The sequence below is a fragment of the Fistularia commersonii genome, chromosome 12 (genome assembly GCF_037954325.1).
Source record: "Fistularia commersonii isolate RoL2024-O1a breed Wild chromosome 12, RoL_Fcom_v1.0, whole genome shotgun sequence".
Classification (NCBI taxonomy): domain Eukaryota; kingdom Metazoa; phylum Chordata; class Actinopteri; order Syngnathiformes; family Fistulariidae; genus Fistularia; species Fistularia commersonii.
The window spans coordinates 7,996,223-8,003,990 of record NC_141295.1 but is presented as its reverse complement, the minus strand read 5'-3'; positions in this window follow the sequence as shown (position 1 = coordinate 8,003,990).

Below are 7,768 nucleotides of genomic sequence, written 5' to 3'. Positions count from 1 at the left end.
CCAGGAACCACAGCTAGGTCCGGTCGTGACAGTGGTCATGGGTGCCCGCAGTGGTCATGGGTGCCCGCAGTGGTCATGGGTGCCCGCAGTGGTCATGGGTGCCCGCAGTGGTCATGGGTGCCCGCAGTGGTCATGGGTGCCCGCAGTGGTCATGGGTGCCCGCAGTGGTCATGGGTTGTTGGACAACCACAGTCCCCCAGCGCCAGGCAGAGCGTGCCGCTGCCCTTTATAGGGATCTTGATTAGCGGCCGCTGCTGCAGCTGGCGCCGATTACAACTTGAACCCAGGTGTGAGACCCTGACAAATGTCAGGAGAAACATTTTCAGAGATCTGTTACAAAATAAAACAAACAAAAAGTTCGGAATAAAAAAAGGGCCTAACCATGAAACTGTCATAATAGAAAATCAAAATCTTCAGAGTGTTCCTTTCATCATCAATACTTCATTTTTGGTACATTGGGTGCAGGAACACCAACAGCACTTGTTGGGATTTCCCAACAAGGGAATGAGCCTTGCTTTGTTTTTCTACCTGAGAGACTAGATCTTATAATATTTATATAAACTATTGGGTGGTTGCTCTATTGGTGAGCACTGTTGATTTACATCTTTTACCTCTTTTCTGATTGTTTCTTCTTTGCCTTCTTCTCTCCTCTTCACTGAATCTTCCTGACTCTAATATTATACATCCCAAGAAAATCCTACATATAAAACATAAACCAGACTTTTTCCCTGCTAAAAGTCTCAACACAACAGAGTATTCAATATATCTAAAGCATTAAATATGCACTATATAGCACTCATTAAATCAATAGACACCAAAAAAATACTTTCATTTGACTGTCCTCGCTGACACAACAGAGAGGAATTCCAATACAACACCTTGAATTTATCCTCAAGCAGCCTATTGATTGTTAAGCTGTTAAGGCACGGCTGCCGATGTTTCAAGTGATTATGAAACCATGTCTGGTTTCACCGATTTTACCCATTATTCCATCCATGAATTATCATGGTGTCTTTCGTGAAGACTTTGTAGTACAGTCGGCAGTGTGGCATCAGATGTGTCAGGTTGAGTTGTTTAGAGTAAGAAAGAATTATAAGTCTGGGAGTCAATTACTCATCCACCGCCCAAATCTTTGCAGTTTGGCAGAAGGTGGTGAGGGAATTAGTTTGTGCTTACCTAATTGTGTTAGTGTTGCAACTTCATGTAAATCATGTTTCTGGAGCATTTTTCAAAGATTAATTGGGCACCACTTTGATATTATTTGACATATATATACTTACTGAAGTCCAAGCAAATTGTCAGAAACACATACAGAATTTGCCTGCGTAAATAATTAGTAAGTTGTAGATAATTTGTAAATGTGGATGTAACACATCTTCATAACAATTATGTTGAGGATCAAGTTAAAACTGTCCTGTTGATGGCGCTCTAAGCTTCATTCAAAAAACATTATTTTATTAAGGTTCATTAATTTAAGTTGACAATAATTTTTCTCTCACATTTGTACATGTAGAAGAGAACTTCAAGATGAGCAATGTGAAATAGTTCTACAAGTTTTACTTGCCTAACATTACCAAAACTGTGATGACCTGATGAGTGGAGTACTGAAACAAGTAACTATTCTTTAAATAATCAAGTAAAAATATGACTTGGAATATTTTCGGAAACAAATCATAAAAAGAATTAACTCAAACTGCAGTGTACGAGACACATTTTTGGAAACATGGCATATGTTTAAACACTCACTAGTTGTATTATCTACATTGTTTTGGCTCACACAATGATTTACCCAAATCAGATGAAAATCCAAGCATGTAAGCAAGGAAGTCTTGTGCTCCCTTTGGGATCAGAATTATGTAATCTCCAAATATGAAGATGATACTGTTCTACTAAGATTAAGTATTGGGGGCAACAGGGACAGTATTCACAAGGATCAGTTTGAGGTATAATGAGTCACTTTTACCAAATGTACCAGGAATAATGGCCTGTATATCAAATAACTCCAAAAAATGCACACACGCACACACACGGGGTGGAAGTCAAATAGTTACGACAAAAGAGAAGAATGCTGCATTTTAGAGAACACTTTTTTTTTTTTTTTTGTATGTGTATGGAATCTCATCCATAGATTGCTGTTCATAGGTCCGTTAATTCAAGGCTGTGTGACAAAGTAAACTTTTAAAGTCTGCTAAACAAATTATTACCACTGACATTGGTGAAAGGATGAACACCAGTGATTTTAGAAAATTAACACCTCAAAGTACACTAAGCGTTGTATCTTATGGAGAAAAATGTTCAAGGCTAAGAGCAAGATGACAGTGAGAAGCATAGAATAACCAACAATTCAGAGTTTTCAATTCAAATTTCTCAGCTTCACAGAAATGTAAAAATATAAAAACGGCTCTAAGTGGGAAGGATACAGGAAAATGTGTGTGAAGGTTACATTCGAGTTCACCAGTGCTCATTAGCTGGTAGCTCTCATACCACAGCAATCTCCATGGACAACATCCGTCAGCAGTTATAGTGACAGACTAGAGTATCAGGTAGTAATTGCTGGTCGAACCTCTGGCTTGATCAGGGCCTACTTCCTAAAGGAGCCAGTTGCCCAACATGCCTGTATAAATGGATACTGGAATACTTGGAAATGTGGAACAAAATGTGAAGAATCTTTTTCAAAAAGTCATTGGTAATGCAGGAAACAACTCAAAGCTAATTTGACATGTATCGAGTTCAGCATAGTGTAAACTAAATTGATGCATTCTCCCTGGATAATGCATCATCCCTGTATAACATTATCCCTGTATAATCTTTGTTGTGATTATACTTGAACGCTCAGCTACATCATCACAAAGATTGGCTTTGGAAACCTGAACTGAAGTAGAACATCCATCTGTCATGTCTATTACATGATAAAGCTGTATGTCAGGACAGATCAACACATTAACCAGTTAGTAAAATCCCCACACATAAGTCCTCAAAAGTAGACTGAATGGCACAAACTAGATAAAAGTAGACAATATTGAAGTTTATATCCTGTTACTGAGAAATGGAAACTCCTCATGGTTGTAGGGTTACCTCCCAAGCACCCATTGTCTATGCTGTTTCGTAGGACAAAAGAAAAAAAAATCCATCAGGAAGAAGGCCCCGTCAGGCAGATTAAACTTAATGTGGAGGATTAAGGTGAGCCATCATGGAGAGACAAGCAGTACAAGAGCAAACACAGCACATAAATATTAGAAATCGGCAAGTGACACAAAATGGGACCGAAGGTGCATATTGTCCAAAGATGCCCCTGAGCCAGTTCAAAATACATCAGCAGGTTTTCAGATGGAGGCAGGAAAATTGTGCATGGAATATCAAACTAGGAACATCTATACTGAGTATAATAAGGAAGGACTGGAAGTATAGGAACATGACAAACTACCACAATACAAAGGAAAACGAAAAATTGAACAAGATACATTTTAAAGGATGTGAATTATACAATTGAACTTAACAGTAACAAGGCTAGTAACTCAAAATATAAAAATAAACTCACCATTGTTAGTAACAGAAAACAACCTACAAACTGCCCTATCAGAAATGTAGTTCCTTGGGTTGTCAATGAATGTAAAGTAACTATTTTCTATCTTTAACAATCTCTTAATTAGTGCTTTGAAAACAGACGCTGGATCATCACTTACAGTCACTAGCATTAGAAAAAAAAACATTTAGAAAATTAATAACGGTAGCAACCTGGGACATTCTACTAGGAAATGAACCAGCCTTTTTGAGTGTGAAAAAATCAACAGTCTCTTGTCACCCCAGGATCAACATGTGCTGTGTATGTTTTTGTACAGTGTATAATCCTTCACTGGAGGTTATGCGTCCATTTTTCAACTGCTCACTTGTTTGGACTGCAAGCTGCCTTTTGGGAAACAGCCTGACCCAAAGAAACCAAACCACCTCAATCCATTCACTCATAAAGTAACATGAACTTTCTTGCCTGCATCTTGAAACTTGTTTGAATGCTAGAAGTCAGCAGCAAGTCATCTTTGTCCTCCAACTTCCCAATTCTGGGAAATAAACCTGGGGCACAAATAGGGAGAGGGAGGGGAGCACCTGAAAGACCGGCTATCTGCTACAACCAAGGCTTGAACAGTACGGCTAATAGGCAAGCTCCAAGATAACATCAGGCTAGCTCGCATGAAGATCAAGCCAAGCAAGTCCAGAAGCATGTCCATTGTCAAGGGGAAACTGTTAGACCACCACTTCTACATTGGCAAGGAACCCATTCCAATGGTTTAGGAGAAGCCTGTAAGGAGCCTGGGTCGTTGGTATGATGCCTCCCTCAAGGATAAAGAGCAAATAGAGCAGCTGAGGAAGGAGGTTGCCAGCAGCCTGGAGAACATTGACAGATCCCTGCTTCCGGGCAAGCTAAAGCTCTGGTGCATGCAGTATGGCCTACTCCCATGCCTCCTGTGGCCACTAACCCTCTATGAGGATCCGCTCTCAAAGGTAGAAAAGCTGGAGAGACTGGTCAACTCATATGCAAGGAAGTGGCTTAGCCTTCCCAGGTGCTTCAGCAGTATCGGGCTCTACAACAAAGGGATGCTACACCTGCCCATTTCCAGTCTGGCAGAGGAGTACAGGTGCGCCAAAGTCAGATTGGAGATGATGCTATTGGATTCAAGCAATCCATTAGTAGCCCAAGTGCCCCCCATCCTGGCAACTGGGAGGAAGTGGACCCCGCTGGCTGCAACTGAACAGGAAAAGGCAGCCCTCAGACACAGGGACATCATGGGCTGGGTTCAGGAGGGGAGGAGTGGACTTGGGCTCGGGGCCAGTACACCAGCCTGGAGCAAGGCTAATCCAGCCCAGACACGCAAGCTGGTGGTCCAAGAAGTTCGCTGGGAAGAGGAAGCAGGAAGGCGCACACAAGCTGTGTCAAAGGCAAAGCAAGGGCAATGGGTGGCATGGGAAGGAGAGGAGAAGCGGAAGATCTCCTGGAAAGATCTGTGGGAGATGGAGGCCTTCAGGGCGAGCTTTACCATCAGGGCGGCCTATGATGTCGTGCCTTCTCCTGCAAATCTAAACCAGTGGTATGACAAAGACCCTACATGCCCTCTCTGCTCAAGTCCAGCAACGCTGAGGCACATCCTAGTGGGATGCAAGACCAGCCTCACCCAAGGCCGTTATACCTGGCGACACAACCAGGTACTAAAATGTCTTGCAGCGGTGCTAGAAACTCGCCGGACAAGCGTGAACACCCTTCCTCCCCCGTCGCCCCGTTGGCACACAACTCCATTCGTGCGGGAGGGGCAAGCCAGCCTCACCCCCATGAGAACTGACCTTGGGCAACTGGGCAGTGCACGGGACTGGAAGCTGCTGGCGGAACTGGACAAGAAACTTCGCTTCCCAGCTGAGATCGCACCCACCAACATGCGACCAGACCTCGTTCTGTGGTCATCGTCACGCAGGCTCGCCTACATCATAGAGCTCACGGTGCCCTGGGAGGGTGCGGTGGAGGAGGCCTATGAACAAAAGAAGCTGAGATATGCTGAACTTGTTGCAGATGCTCAGTGACAAGGCTGGAAAGCGAGGGTTCGTCCAGTGGAAGTAGGCTGCAGAGGTTTCATAGCCACGTCAACATCTAGGCTACTCAGGGAGATGGGAGTAAAAGGACGCACCCACAGACAGGCAGTCAAGGAGTTCTCCAGGGATGCTGAAAATGGGAGCCAGTGGCTGTGGTTGAAGAGAAGAGATCTAACGTGGGCCTTCAAGTGAGCTGATGGCATCTAGGGAGTGAACCTGGGACACTGGGATTCACTGCTGAACCCTCTTGAGATGTTGTGGGCCAATCAGCGAAACATCCATAAAGGAGGGCAGTCACTTGACAACCCCACAGAGTCTCATCAGTGCCTTAGGTATGCTTTCATCAAGGGATACCAACACCTAGTCCTACATAACAGATCTACCCTGGACCCCCTGCAGTTTGCATACAGGCAGCACATGGAATCAGCACACTGATTCACTCTATAGGAAGGATCAGAGCAGGCTGTTCTTCCTGAGGAGACTGAGGTTGTTTGGCGTCTGTAGTGGGCACCTCTAAACCTTCTACCAGTCTATGGTAGCCAGTGCATGATTCTTTGCTGTGATGTGCCGGTGGGGCAGTGCCAGGACTGGTAAGGTCAACAGGCCCAACAAGCTAGTGGGGAAAGTCTTCTCAGTGGTGGGGCTGAACCTGGACCTTCTTGATTGGTGGCAGTTAGGAGGGTGAAGGACAAACTGGGAGCAATCCTGGACAATCCTTCCAACCCCCTGCATGATGAGCTGTGGCTGTTCGGCAGCTCCCTCAGCCAATGGCTCATCCCACCCCGTTGCAGAACTGAACGCTTCAGATGCTCCTTTGTGCCCACGGCCATCAGACTGTAGAACAGCAGTCTGAATGGCCCCCAACTCTGACCGGCCTCAGCTCTATTTGTGCTGCTTCCACAATCTCACTACCTCAACCATTCATCATGTCCTAACTCTGTTGTCTTTTTTATTCTTGTTGGTCCTAGCCCATTTGCATCCTACTTAATTTTGTTTGTTTATTTTATTTTTGTCATTGCTATTGTCACTCTGTTTATATTGTTGTTTAATTTTGGTTGTCTAGCTTTCCCTGACCACCCACAGCCTTTCTCAACCCTGAAAACCAAACAACGCTCTTTCCTGTTCAGCTTTCCTCACTTTGTCCTCTGCTCTGCCTTTGTCCTCTTGCTATTCCTTGTCACCTGAGTCATCATACAAACCACTATCCAATGGTATTTGGATTCACTCTTACTTACTAGTACTTTGCAGTCACTGATCTCCTTCAGGTTACATCATCTGTTCAAGATGTATTCTACCTGCATGCTTCTACCTCAGCTCTTATAAGCTACCCTATGTTCCTATCTTTTCTGGAAAAAATGAATTCACTACAGCCATTTCCATCCTTTTTGAAAAGTGTACCACCATCTGTTCCTCTGTATTCCCAGGCTGTATACCAAATCTGCCCATCACTTCTTCATCACCTCTATTGATGAAGAAGTCCATTTAGGTCTGCACCAATTACCATTCTCTCATCTCTGAGGATGTTCTGCATCACTTCCTCTAACTCGTTCCAGAACTTCCCCTTCTCCTCTAACTCACATACCACCTTTGGGGAATAGCCACTAACAATATTGAGTATCATACCCTCAATTTCCAGTTTCAGACTCGTAAGTCCATCTGACATTCTTTTCACCTCCAGAACATTCCTAACAAACTCCTCCTTCAAGATAGCTCCTACTTAATTTCTCCTCCTCTCAGTACCATGATAGTACAACTTAAAACCTGCTCCTAAGCTTCTAGGCTCACCATCTTTCCACCTGGTCTCCTGGATAAAGTACATCCACCTTCCTTCTTTACATCGTGCCAACCAACTCTCTACCTTTTCCTGTCTTCGTCCCAATATTCAAAGTCCCTACTCTCAGTCCCAGATGAGATGCCAGATGAGAGAGATGAGAAATGAGAGATGAGAACAACTTTATTAATCCCGAAGGAAATTGTTGTGCCAGAGTTTCAAGTAAAAACATAGCAGTAATAGACAATAGTGGAAAGGAGGAAGAATAAGAAATATAATGAAATATAAATTGTTTTAGCTATTAGCAGTAACTACAAAGATTGAAGATTCCCTGCGGCTGAGGGAAGAGGAATTAAAAAGTCTGATAGCCTCAGGTAGGAAAGACCTCCTGTGGCGTTCAGTGGAGCTCTTTGGTGGCATCAG